Source organism: Nansenia antarctica (assembly GCF_963989245.1).
Source record: "Nansenia antarctica genome assembly, contig: SCAFFOLD_194, whole genome shotgun sequence".
NCBI lineage: Eukaryota > Metazoa > Chordata > Actinopteri > Argentiniformes > Microstomatidae > Nansenia > Nansenia antarctica.
Window position 1 is genome coordinate 42,501 of NW_027662405.1, and position 14,983 is coordinate 57,483.

Genomic DNA, 14,983 nt, shown 5'->3' on the forward strand with positions numbered 1-14,983 from the left:
GCAACAACCCGTCAATGTATAAATGTAACTCGATAATTGTAAATGTAACTAACCGTATAGAAATACGCACGGAACACAACTACATGTTCAGCACCTTGGACAGGGACAGGTCTCTTTTAACCACGCCCCCTCCTCCGAGGATTGGACAGGGACAGGTCTCTTTTAACCACGCCCCCTCCTGCTGTTTAACCACGCCCCCTCCTGCTGCTTGGACAGGGACATGTCTCTTTTAACCACGCCCCCTCCTCCGAGGACAGGGACATGTCTCTTTTAACCACGCCCCCTCCTGCTGGTGTGTCTATATGGAAATACCCCAAATAGGCCTTCAGTAATTCTGACATGTGGCGAGATAATTGGACGTAATTGGCTATGCATACAGTTATGTCATTCAATGCAATAGCAGCAGCTGATGCTTTAATGGTGTAGCTACTCAACACCTGAGCTCGCTGATGAACATAGTACACACCAGACTCCTTTCTTGTTATGTTTTTATTTTCACAAAGAAACATATAAACTGGAATCTTATTCATAAAAAAACTCAAATTCATCAAAAAAAAAAGATAATCATGTGTACTGTTTAGTCACGATTGTTGTATGAAACATGACAGTTTGATACTCAAGGAAGGCAGGTGCGTTTAAATGTATTATTTCAGTTTCGTGACGTTAGAATTATAAGGTTCTATCTCAATTTTTGGTAAAAATTTAGTTTTTTACATAATCTGATCCATTAGGTGTTTATTAATCCTCCTCTGGGACCCCCAGCCTCTCCTCGGGGACCCCCAGCCTCTCCTCGGGGACCACCAGCCTCTCCTCGGGGACCCCCAGCCTCTCCTCGGGGACCCCCAGCCTCTCCTCGGGGACCACCAGCCGTTCCACATATTTGATCTGTTCCACCACCAGCACACCTGATTCAACTGATCAAGTGCAAAGTAATTATGGTTTGTACTTGATTAGTTGAATCAGGTGTGCTGTTGTTTGAGGGCATGTTAAGAAGTGCTTGATAGTTAGTAACATAAGTAACATAAGACACAAAAGAAAAGTGGACTCCATATTATCCTAGATGCAGTTTTTCCTCAGCAACCTTTGAAATGATTGAAACAGGCATCTGCACAGATAGGGCCCAATGTCCCTTCTTTATGTATTAGAATTTTGTTGAAAGTCTATCAAATACAAAGAGAGAAATGTATCGTTGTATCCAAGAACAAACACTGTATCAAGTACTGTATACACCCCCCACATCACACAGGTAGGCACTGTTTTAATTATGAATCCATGATTGTTGAATTGTGTTATGTATTATAAGAGCTTATGGTTGCGTAGAAACTGACGCGTTCTTAAATTTTTTGGAGATGTGCACGTCAACCCTCTCCGTAGGCAACGCAAGGCCACGCGGGACTACGCAAGGCTACGGCGTCGATTTTACGCAGGAGTTCAAATCGGCCTTTACTGACAACGTTATCTCCGTCATGCAGGACAACTTACAATTATGCAATTCATTTCTGAAGCAGGTAGTTACTTTTGCTTCAGTTTAGTTTTAGTAGATTAGTTCACCCACTTTTATTTATAGCCAGTTTTCTAAAAACATGTTTAAAAGTTTAAAAGTGTTATTGTTTGGCCATGTCGCAGTCTGTTTTCCCTGTTAAAATCAAAGGTTCAATCAATCCATCAAGAGGCAGCTGTCTCCAATGAAAGGCAAAATACTTCTCACCTCTCTGACCCTGGATCAGTTTTGATATGCATGATATGTGTGTGTGTGTGTGTGTGTGTGTGTGTGTGTGTGTGTGTGTGTGTGTTTTAATTTAATTTAATACTGTGGTTTCACTATTTGTTTTTGTTTAGCTTGAGCCCCCCTAAATGTGCATGGCCCTGGATGACACCGTACCCTGGGTTCCTGCAGTCTAGACCACATGTGTCAAACTGCTGAATGAGGCAATTATGTAATATGATAAAGAGTAGATACATTCATATAGTCTTACAGTTACAACCGGCCCATAATGCTGATGTGGCCCGGGATGACATTGAGTTTGTCACCCCGGGCCTAGAGTAATGTAACCCTGGTCTAGACAGTAATGTAACCCTGGTCTAGACAGTAATGTAACCCTGGTCTAGACAGTAATGTAACCCTGGTCTAGACAGTAATGTAACCCTGGTCTAGACAGTAATGTAACCCTGGTCTAGAGTAATGTAACCCTGGTCTAGACAGTAATGTAACCCTGGTCTAGAGTAATGTAACCCTGGTCTAGAGTAATGTAACCCTGGTCTAGACAGTAATGTAACCCTGGTCTAGACAGTAATGTAACCCTGGTCTAGACAGTAATGTAACCCTGGTCTAGAGTAATGTAACCCTGGTCTAGACAGTAATGTAACCCTGGTCTAGACAGTAATGTAACCCTGGTCTAGACAGTAATGTAACCCTGGTCTAGAGTAATGTAACCCTGGTCTAGACAGTAATGTAACCCTGGTCTAGACAGTAATGTAACCCTGGTCTAGAGTAATGGTTAGGGTTAGGGTGAGGAATGTAACAGTATTTTTCTCCCACAAGATGTCAGTGTTCGACAGTGTTCTTGGTAGTCGCCTATGGACCGGTTTCACAGACGAGGCTAAACCGAGTCCAGGATTAAATGACACTTGCAATGGAAAATCTCCATTGAAGATTGTCTCAATCTGCATCCATGAAACCAGCCCATTATGTGTCAAATATGCGCAGCGCCTCTTCCTATGATCGGTTCACCTTCTCATCAGCTAAGTGCAGCTGAGTTATATATATATATATATATATATATAGTTACTGTTAAAAGACTACAACTTAATTCCTGCTATGTCTGATGGATAGATGATTCACTGGGTGTGTGTGTTGGGGTGGGACTTCCACAATTAAGTTTGGCAGAAACCTTTGTCTATATTTCTTGATAACAAAATATCTAATATTGATAATCTGACTCTAATGCAATTATCACTATGTGCAAAGAACCTTGTTGCAGTTTTAACACAATTCATTTAACACATTTTCTTGTATCAAATTGTGATAGTGAGTTGTCAAATAGTTATCCCTATCTTTGTAAACAAAAACACCATAATAATAATATAATGTTTTTATTAGCCATGCAATCAACTGCTGGAATTTGTTTATTTTTTTTGCTCTAGCCACAGGGTCAGTCATAGTCGGAACCCCTGTAGCAATTAGAGGTTAGGTGCCTTGCTCAAGGGCACATGCAGCTCCCTCCTGAGGTGGGGATTGAACCAACGACCTTCCGATTGCTAGCCTCTCTAACCACTAGGCTACTGCTGCCCCCAAACATGTAAATGTTTTTGTATTTTGCCCAATCCTGATCTATTTACTTTTGGCCAATATATTTGTATTCATTTGGTTTAAAAGAAGGTGTTTGATAGTATAACCACATTTAAATGTTTCTTGGAGCAAAAGGAATTGACTCCCAGGTAAAGAAAGAATACTAATTGAAACAAAAAACATTTCCTTAACAAGAGGGAGACAACCTTAACCAGGATGGTATATTCACAAGAAAATCACTAAAGAGCTTTCAATTGTTGTGATGCTATTTCAATAATTATATAAATAACAGAATACCAACAGTACAAACAAGTCCACTGAACTGAAGGTAACAGTCATACAGTAAAGAGCTATCTGAAGGTAACAGTCATACAGTAAAGAGCTATCTGTGGTATACATATATATGTATATGTTGTATATTGCATTCATACAGATTAACAGCAGTTGGTGGCAGCATTGCAATGTAATGAGAAGTGTGTAGCAGAAGCAGAAGGGTTAGTTAGGGTTAGGGTTAGCTAACGAGGTAGCTCGCCTTATTTCCATGACACAACAATTGTTCAGCTCTCCCTCTAGTTAGCTGAATGGTGAATTTTCTGCTTGCTCCGGCAGTACGGGTGAAATGATGAGATCTGACACAATTCGGTTTGATTTCCTTCTTCCTCTAATAAACAGATTGTAAAACTGAACACAACACATTGATATTAGTACATGTAAATAATTAACAGTGAACAAACTAACAGAAAAGATTTAACAAACTACACAATCATACAAAACTCAACTTACCAACTCCCATCTCTCTATACAACTGATCTCCCTTCTCCCCTGTCTCTCAGATCACACTCATTAAGCCCGCCCCCATTTCTATCTAACCAATCACTCCACTCATGCATACTTTTAACCAATCACAATCAACAAATAAAATAACCCCCAAATGAACCCTCCCATGGATTAGCCAAACACCTCCCACTTGGTCCATTGGTCCTTTATAACTAAATGGACCACAACTTTCCCTCTCTTCAATACAGTCATTTTACTGCTCCTCCACGGGAAGCAGCACGACCACCCGCCTGACGTCTCGGTCGAGCGTTGGGAAGAGATCGCGGCCTTCGCTCCTTCTTCGTCCTGAAGCCCCCACTCCTAGAGCAGGCTGGCTTAGGCAAACCCTCACTCTTACGTCCCGAACCAGCCCCTTTTCGTCTGGCCTCGCTTCCACAACCCGCCCCAGGCGGAATTGCCCCCTTAGGGCATTTTGGTCAGCCAACCAGACCACGTCTCCCACGGCCACATTTCGGGCTTCTCTGTGCCACTTGGTGCGGATGAAAAGCCCGGGCCCAGCCAGTTGACTCCACTGTCGCCAAAACCGTCCCACTTCTTCCTGGACGCCGAGGCTAACTCCGCTTCTTGTCTCCCTCAGGCGAGTAGCCTCCCACTTTGCGTCTTCTGGAGCCCTCCTGCAAACCAACCACTGCCTAACAGCTCGCCGGACCCACCCAACTACCCGAATGAGCCTGCCTATTTCACTGAAGCGTTCTGGCTCAATCAGGTCCATGAGAGCAGCGCCCCAAAGCCTCTCCCTCTCATGCTCGAGGTCCCTGGAACTCCCAACCGGTGTGGATGTCCCCTTTGCATTTGCTTCCTCCTCAATGGCGCATTTCGGGTCCAGCCCCTTCCTCGCCTGAGCGCGTGTTACAGTTGCAGTGAACGCTTTCCGTTGCAGCATGCTCACGCTGTCTCGAGCACTTACAGCCACTCCCCTGGATGTTTCCTCGCTCAGCTGATCAGCCAGCACCAACACCTCTGACTCTGGCTCCACATTGGCCCTCGTTTCTGCAGGCTGGCCCTCTTTGCTCCTCCCACTTTGACCCGACTGGATCCGTGGTTCCGGAGCGAAACCTCCAGCGTTGAGCGTCCTCTCGATTCCCTCCGTGATGCTCCTCAGCTCTCTCCTGTCGCCATGAGACGCTAGAATGTCGTCTACATAGGTGTCCTCCTCAAGCGCTCTCCGATGATATCTCTACTAGATGAGATGTGTGATGTATCTAGGGTTAGGGTTAGCCTCCCATAGCCTCAGAAACAGACATAATAGCCCACAGGGAGTTTGTATCAGCCCAGGCATGCCGGTGACAGCAGTGAGTCTTTCATAATAGAGAACACGCCTATGAAGCACCACTGGATGGTAGACTACCTCTGTGAAGGTTTCACACAGTCTCCTGTGATGCTATGTAACCCTAACCCTATGCTGTGTCTCTCCTGTGATGCTAACCCTATGCTGTGTGGAAGTGAATGTCTCTCCTGTGATGCTAACCCTATGCTGTGTGGAAGTGAATGTCTCTCCTGTGATGCTGCTGTGTGGAAGTGAAAGTCTCGGGGTAATAAAGTAACTTTTGTGTTGCACTGTGAATGTTTCATAAAGCCGACTGTAAAATAGAGGCTATTAAGGGTAATGAGTATTACATGTATAGAGGCTATTAAGGGTAATGAGTATTACATGTATAGAGGCTATTAAGGGTAATGAGTATTACATGTATAGGGTTATTAAGGGTTAGGGTTATTAAGGGTTAATACTGTACCTCTGCGTTGCAGTATAGGCACTGACAGCTCCTCTCCATCCACTCCCTGTAGACAGGCACGCGCACACGCACGCACACACACACACGCAAACGCACACGCACACGCACACGCACACGCACACGCACACGCACACACACACACACACACACACACACACACACACACACACACACACGCACACACGCACACACACACACAAAACTACTATTGAATTCATTGTTAGCACTACTAGTTAACAGATCTTTCAATCATTACATCAAAGGCCTTCATAGATTGAGAGAATGCAAATATGACTACCTCTAGTCCTCCTCCCATCCCACACACCTAACCCTATCCTCTACACTGTAACCTAACCCTATCATCTACACTGTAACCTAACCCTATCCTACAGCAACATGACCAAACCAGAGCCGAGCAGAAGGAGCTGTGTCCCACCTCTTGTCTGTGTCGGAGCTGTAGTGTGAGGTCACCCAGGATCTGGCTGAGCGTCGCCCTCACAGCTGTGTTGATGCTGCGCTGGTGACAGCTAGAGATGAAGGTCTCTATACACACCTGAGGACGACACACAAACTAGTTAAAGTGGCATTAATTAACTGTGATTGTGTTTGTGGATTTGTGGCCGTGAATCCAGCCGGAACAATACGAGTTGTTTAGAGGTGTCCAGTTGTAGAGCATAGTCATTTCTCATCTCTTTAAAGGAAGACTCTATGGTATGACGTTGCCACAAAATAGTGGGAGATTTCTAGCAGAAATAGTTAGCGCAAACAAGACACACACAAGCACAGATACACACATAAAGATCTTTATGATACAGAGTTATCTGAAAACTAAAGGTTATCCAGTGAGATATAACAAGTTCATTCATATTCATCTAAATTAATTTAATACAAACTCTGAAGGTGTCGCAAATAGAACTTAAGTATTGTAGGAATGGTTATGGTTAGGGTTATGGTTATGGTTAGGGTTCTACAGTGGTGGTAACTTCAGGGGCGGTATTCCTACTAATCATGTCCAGACAAGCCTGTTAACAGTAACCTGCCCCTGTCCCAGCTGCCCTGCTAACCTACGCTGTGGAAAAAGGACTTCAGATGTCAGAGACCCTGACTGAGAAGTTCCCATGGCGACCAGACTGAAGCAGTGAAGTTCCCATGGTGACCAGACTGAAGCAGTGAAGTTCCCATGGTGACCAGACTGAAGCAGTCAGTCACCATCTCATAGTCTGGTTGTAAAGGGCAGAGAGGGGTTACGGTTCTCTGATGAAAGGAAGGATATGTGACTGAATGTGCAATAACACTATGTGCAATATGACAACCCTAGTCGTTTTATCTGTACAGTATAGTGGATAGTGTACATAGCCTTTATTTATGTAAACCAGCTCCTTTCCCTTCTTGTTTTTTTTGTTTTTTTTCTTTCCTAGCACCAGGGGAGCCCCCCCTCCCAAATTTCGTTGTTTGGTACCTGTACTATATCAATGACAATAAAGACCATTCATTCATTAATTCATTCATTCATTCATTCATTCATTCATCCATTCATCCATTCATTCATTCGGTTAGGGTTAGGGTGAGTGTCTACAGGACATGTTATGTTATGGTCACAATTTTATTGTGGTCATGATGATATCTTTTACATACACGATCATCTGCTCACTTGTAGCAATTACTTATGATACGTAATGTGATAACTTCTTAGCACTGATGCAAATGGAAACACTAAAACTTCATAAATGTCATAAAAAATGTAAACACTCAGGGTTTTTTTACACCCTCTGTTCTGCCAGATGGATGGAGCAGCATTAGATCCAGCGCTGCATTAGGCCGTAGTTATTTATACGTTGATGTTGACAGTTTCTCTATAGTCCTGATGCAGAGTTACAGCCTGATGGACCTGCCCCCGTACATGTACGTGCACGCGCACGTGCACACACAAACACATCATGGTTTTATAGACTTTTAATGGATAACTAAGAGAGGAGCTGAGTAACACAGAAACACAGGGACCCAAACCCAGGGAGGCTCGTAAACGCTCATCTATCTGGACCTCTCAGACAGCCTATGAGAGATGTTAATGGATATCATTCATAGGGTTTTTCCAGGGGCTCAAAGTGCTTCATTGTAAACTGTATGCGCTGACTCCCTTCACCCACCATACAAGTGTACAACTCATATGGGTGATGTCACAGCAGCCATTTTGTGCCAGAATGATCAACACATCCAGACATGGGGGGCCAACAGGCTAGAGGGTGACTGGGCCAACAGGCTAGAGCAGACCTGGGCATTGTACGGCCCCCGGGCCACATGCGGCCCTATGGCTGTCCCTGGCCGGCCCTGCGTGAGGCCAATAATGTAGGCAATGCGTCCAGTACAATTGCATTGCTTTTATTTTGAAGGCGACAAATTTTATTTTCAATTGACGTACGTGCGTGCGTGACTATGTTACACATCTTCAAACCGTAATGTGCAGTTGGAGAGATGCTGAGGAGAAAAATGTCAGCTCACGTTAAACAGAGAAAGATTGTTGCAGAGTGTTGGGTTTTTAACAAGACCTGGGGCCTCATTTATAGAAAGTACTTTGGATCAAATTTTGATCTTACCCGTGTCGTACGTAGAAAACCACGTCAACGTAGTGATTTATAACATTTCAACGTGAGTCAATTTGACCGTGGAAACGATCGCAGCTCTACGTCGGGTATTGACCTTGCGTTCTCCGGAGAAAAATCCAGTATAATTTAGCGCATTAGGCATGTTGAAGGGGAGAAGGCGTTGCCTTGACAGCTCCAGAGGAATATAAAGGAAGACTGAAATACAATCATAAACATCAGTTCCCTTTAAATCTTGAATTAAACTCATTTTCTCAGCTGATAACAACATTGTTAATTATTTTACGAGTCACGTTCACTTCGCATGAATGCAGGGCTTAAAGTTCTCCGGCACGGTGCCGGATTTCCGGCGCAGGGGAATTTTGAGCAATAAAATAAAATAAAATCACATGCTATTTGTTTACATCGTAATTTAAAGAGTCATCTTCAGCAAAGAGACAGTTCCGCCTACCAATGGTATCACATTGCTCAAGCCAACCAACGACTTCTAGCCAATCGGAGGCAGAGTAGGAAGTTTGAATGAGTGTAATGTGAGCTTGGAGAGACGTTCGCTTTTAGCAGCCCGCTATCTCGCTAACTTTAGTAAGAGTCTATTAAAATGGAAGCCAAGTTTCTTAAACCTTGCTCATACAACAACCTTGCGACGGCTACAGGTAGCCTACCACTTCATCTTCAATGACCGACCGTGTTTGCGAGCAAAAGATCCGAGTGTGTGCGTTTATAGCTGAACATGATCTGTCTTTCACAATGGCTCAGCCACTCGTCGATTTGTGCAAGAAGCTATCAGAAGACAAAAATGCACTGACAAAGCTGTCCGTTTCCAACCAGCACGCCAGCTATTTAAACACACATGGCCTTTGTCCCGGAATTGAAAAAACGGCTGTGTGAAAAGCTTAAAAAAGCAACGTTTTCAATTAATATCGACGAAGCTAATCTTAATATGGACAAAATCCTCAATGTCCTTGTTCGATTTTTTATGATGATCTGGCCAAAGTAACAACACAACACCTAGTCAGCAGGAAAGTAAACATCGCCAACTCGTCAGCCCTCATGCAGGAGCTCAAAGATATCCTGGAGTCCAATGGTCTTGACTGGTCACTAGTCATCAGTATTCTACTTGATGTAGATCTATTGATCTATTGTTATAGTGATAGTGGCTTAATAAGTGATGCAATCAGTTTCGCCTTAAGTGATTTAATCAGTTTGGCCTTAAGTGATTTAATCAGTTTGTTCTTTTAAAGACATCTAAATATATTATTTTATTTTGTATTGAGTATAAAACAGTATTAATGCATTTTAACATTGAGACATATATTTTGTATTGACTATAAAACAGTATTAATGCATTTAAACATTGAGACATGTATTTTGTATTGACTATAAAATAGTATTAATGCATTTAAACATTGAGACAAGAAGCTGTCTTCTGTACCCGCTCTCCCAATATCTCAAACTGTGACCCCCCTCAGGCACACGATTATTTCCCACTTTAAGCCCTGTGAATGACAGTAGGCAGTGCGGCTCACATGCCTGTAATAACTCTGCATAACCAGTAGGTAATGTGCGTACGCAAGGTCAATACCCGACGTAGAGCTACGATCGTTTCCACGGTCAAATTGACTCAAGTTGAAATTGTATAAATCACTACGTTGACGTGGTTTTCTACGTACGACACGGGTAAGATAAAAAATTGATCCAAAGTACTTTCTATAAATGAGGCCCCTGATCACAAATATTATTCTGATTACAGTTTATACTGACTGGGAACAATATGATGATTGGAAATGACAGGTAAGAAGAGCATGTCTGTAAAAGCACATGTTAGAAACAGAGCAGCCTGTAAAGGGTTAACTCTGTTCCAGGGAGGAGAGCTGTACTGGGAGGGGAGGAGCATCTCAACGTCAGGCAGCTGAAATGAAACTAAACTGTGTAGAGACGTAAAGTGTATCGTGGACAAGGGCAGACTCTCTCAAACTTGTTAGATATCGACCTCAAACAGACATCTATCACACATACAGTATAAAGGACAGAGACATCTATCACACCTACAGTATAAAGGACAGAGACAGCATCCACACTCTCACAGAATCACAGACAGGTGAGTTGAGAGACTTACAATGTCAAGATAAACTATTGTGTAGTCTCTACCAGTTTGGTTTATAGACAGTTCAGCATGTAAAACGTATTGATTTGTTTGAAGGACTATTTTCTATGTGATGTAGAATAATGTTATCATTATTGGTCGCTGTATAATCCCATAAGACAGTCTTGACAGCTCCATAGCTGAAACTATCGAGATCTGATTGATTCCAGGAAATGCTTTATGGTGTCTCCTCTGGTCTCTCTAGATATGGCTTCCTCCAGCAGTCTCCTGTCTGAGGAGCAGTTCCTGTGTTCCATCTGTCTGGATGTGTTCACTGACCCTGTCTCTATTCCATGTGGACACAACTTCTGCATGGCCTGTATCAGAGGATACTGGGACACCAGTGAATTGTGTCTGTGTCCGTTGTGTAAGGAAACGTTCTATAGAAGACCTGAGCTTCGCGTCAACACAACGTTTAGAGAGGTTGTAGAGCACTTCAAGACAATGAGAGTCAGGGCTGACGATGAGTCCCCTGCCGAACCTGGACAAGTGTCCTGTGACATCTGCACTGGGACGAAGCTCAAGGCTCTGAAGTCCTGCCTGGTGTGTCTGACCTCTTACTGTGAGACTCACCTGGAGCCTCATCAGAGAGTCGCAGGCTTAAAGAGACACAAGCTGATCGACCCTGTGGAGAACCTGGAAGACAGGATGTGTAAGAAGCACGACAGACTCCTGGAGCTGTTCTGTAGGCGTGACCAGACGTGTGTGTGTCAGTTCTGCACTGAGACAGACCACAAGACCCATGACACCGTCCCCATAGAGGAGTAGTATGGAGAGAGGAAGGCTCAGCTGGGGAAGACAGAGGCAGATGTTCAGCAGATGATCCAGGAGCGACTGCAGAAGGTTTCAGAGATCAAACACTCAGTAGGTCTTAGTAACAAAGATGCACAGAGAGAGAAAGCAGACAGCGTACAGGTCTTCACTGCTCTGGTGGACTCCATGAAGAGAAGCCAGGCTGAGCTCCTTGACGTGATCGAGGAGAAGCAGAAAGCAGCAGAGAGGCGGGCTGAAGGGCTGATTAAAGAGCTGGAGCAGGAAATCACTGAGCTACAGAGGAGAAGCACTGAGCTGGAGCAGCTCTCACACACTGAGGACCACCTCCACCTCCTCCAGAGCTTCCCCTCCCTGTCCACCCCTCCACACACCAAGGACTGGTCTGAGGTCAGGGTTCACAGTGATCTCGACGTGGGGACTGTGAGGAGAGCGGTGTCTCAGCTGGAGGAGACACTTATGAGTGAAGTGAAGAAGTTGTGTGATGCTGAGCTGAAGATGATTCAGCAGTATGCAGTGGACGTGACTCTGGACCCTGATACAGCATATCCCAATCTCATTCTGTCCGAGGATGGGAAACAAGTTAGATATGGAGACACAAGGAAGAAAGTCCCTGATAACACAGAGAGGTTTTCTAATAGCCTCTGTGTTTTAGGAAAGGAGGGTTTCTCCTCAGGGAGGTTTTACTATGAAGTGGAGGTGAAGGAGACGACTGAGTGGGCTGTAGGAGTGGCCAGAGAGTCCATCAACAGGAAGGGGACTATCATACCGAGACCTGAGGATGGATACTGGACTGTCTGGTTGAGGAATGGAAATGAGTACTGGGCACTCACTGACCCTGCTGTCCCCCTGTCCCTGAGAGAGGAGCCCCAGAAGGTGGGGGTGTTTGTGGATTATGAGGAGGGCCAGGTCTCCTTTTATGACGTGGAGGCCAGGTCTCTGATCTACTCTTTCACTGGCTGCACCTTCACTGAGAAACTCTATCCATTCTTCAACCCTCGTAATAATGGTGGTGGTAAAAACTCTGCCCCTCTGATCATCTCTCCTGTCAATCACACTGACTGATTTTTAACCTTTAATTCTGACCAAGCAGTAAAATAAGCATTTATCTGTATCTGTTGTCATTTGGGAAAGTTATGGTATAATTTACCACAGACTAATTTCTGATCTGTCTATCGTTTGTTATCATAATGGACCTATCGCTAAGCCACGCCCCCTTTGAAAACTCAGACAAACAAACAACGCTTCACTGACAGTGACTGACTGACTGACCGTGACTGAATGACATTCAATGACTTATGGCAAGAGTTGGCAAATTTCTGATTTCTGATTTACCACAGCAAGTAATAGACATGTTTTTTTAAAGATGACAAGAATATTTAGTCTAGAAGCTTTTCACAATCAGATATTAGCGAGTTGTTTGTCCGAGTTTTCTGCCCGTAGTGACTTTTGCTGTGATATGATTGGACAATTTCTATTTTGGGGCGTGGCTTAGCGATAGGTCCATTTGTGCTATCAGTGTATCTGCTAGAGATGGTGAATATGCAGCAACAATGTAAGATAATACTATATATTATAGCCCAGCCTCTCCAGCCTCATAAGAAGATATGACTCTATATAACTGAGGCTGTTTGACTTCTCAGGATGTTCACATTATTATAAATGAGATTCTAACAACATACTGTGTTTTCATTATTAGCTAGTTATCATTGTAATGTTTAAGTATTTTGGGGATATTAAGTGTAATGAATACTGGGTGTGTACAGAGTGAAATTGAGGATGTTCAGACAATTAAATTCACTTGGATTGATCAGATCCATTGATCACATTAATAATCAGTGTAGTCCTGGTCCCAGAGCTTTAGGACGGTGATGTGAGGTAGCAGACTGGCTGTCTGGCTTATTAAAACACAAACACAAGTTGTCCCTCAGTCTCTGTATGTGTGTGACGCAATTACATTTAACAGAACGTACGTTTGATAATAATGTTATTGATTTAATGGCTTGGAAAGGGAATCAGATATGCTTCAGAATTATTTGATACAGGTGACTGATTGTAAGATGACATTTTCTGTGTGATATTATAAGTTTGTCTAATAGTCCGTTTCTGTGGTGGTTTTATCATCACTGCATATCAAACATCAACACCTGATGAATAAAGTCCCTGTTACCTGACACCTGTGAATGATGATTCATTCATTTATCACCGAGGTGAATAAAGTCACTCAAACTGTCATCATGCTAGAGTACCAAGGGTGGCTTTATTCACCAAAGATGCATACATTATGATGCTTCATTTTGTAGCCAATCAAAGTGTTGTTGCTAGGTAGAAACCACATAGAACACTCTAGGTGGGGAGTGTTCCGGAACACTGAGATCTGTGGCAGAGAAAGACTTTGCTGTGTAGCAACCTATGACCTGATAAACTCTGTTTATACCTGGCACCTGCCTGCATGTCATTAACTTGACATCACTAAGTATAGCTATAGTCACTGTGAAAACATAGAGAGAGAGTGTGTGTGTGTGTGTGTGTGTGTGTGTGTGTGTGTGTGTGTATGTGTGAGTGTGAGTGTGAGTGTGAGTGTGAGTGTGAGTGTGAGTGTGTGTGTGTGTGTGTGTGTGTGTGTGTGTGTGTGTGTGTGAGAGAAAGAAATGCAATAATGCATCTGATTCTGTCTTTTGAAAATAATATCTATGCCATAAATCCAGACACAAAATGAGGGTCATAGGGTGCTATGGACACTGTGTATTAAACCCCAATTTATGATCCATTTTCCTTTTCTTTTTCCTAGATATGTGTGTTCTACCACCCAGTATCCTTACATTTTCTAAATCACATCAGGATAAGCTAGTATGAAGCTATTTTGCCGTTTTTCTGTGTAGGAAGCAGGCTAATTTACAAGGCGGCCAACTAGTGGTCGTTGTGTGTAGACCTTGGAAAACAGTTGGGTATATATATATATGTATATATGTCTTGTTGAACAAAATGCAGAACAGAGACAGTGATGCTGAGCGACTACACAAAGGTCCACACAAACATATCTCTCTAAAGTAGCCTGACACATTAACCTGCTGTAACAGATCAATATCTATTAAAGAGCAGTTGTTCACGCTCTGTGATATTACACAATTAAATCTATTCAAGTCAAGTTTACAGAGAGAAGCATCATTTCACAGACAAACCCAGCATGAGATTTCAGGTGTATGTTTAAGTTCTTATTCAGAAGCAAGGAAAGCTTCAACAATCACCTTTACTGAAGGTCAAAATAATATAATAACCTGTCCATGTCAAGAAGAGGGTATTTTTATTTTATTTTATTTTATTACAAATTTAAAAACTGCTAAGTAAGTACAGTTATGAATGGAGTGGACTAGTGGGGGTGTTACTGAGATGATGATGATGAGTGTGTGTGTGTGTGTGTGTGTGTGTGTGTGTGTGTGTGTATGTGTGTGTGTGAGTGTGTGTGTGTGTGTGTGTGTGTGTGTGTGTGTGTGTGTCTGTGTGTGTGTGTGTGTGTGTGTGTGTGTGTGTGTGTGTGTGTAGCAGGGTCAGAGTGGCAGACGGCCCTTGGTCTCTTTACACATAAACACTGTGATGAATCACTCCTTTG

General features: G+C 43.3%; 1 pseudogene across 1 annotated transcript; it reads left to right on the forward strand.

Moving 5' to 3' along the window:
• Nucleotides 1-10,809: 10,809 nt before the first annotated feature.
• Nucleotides 10,810-13,277, forward strand: LOC308175679 (E3 ubiquitin-protein ligase TRIM39-like; annotated as a pseudogene). The gene has a single exon. The product of its transcript is annotated as an E3 ubiquitin-protein ligase TRIM39-like (transcript).
• The last annotated feature ends 1,706 nt before the right edge of the window (nt 13,278-14,983 follow it).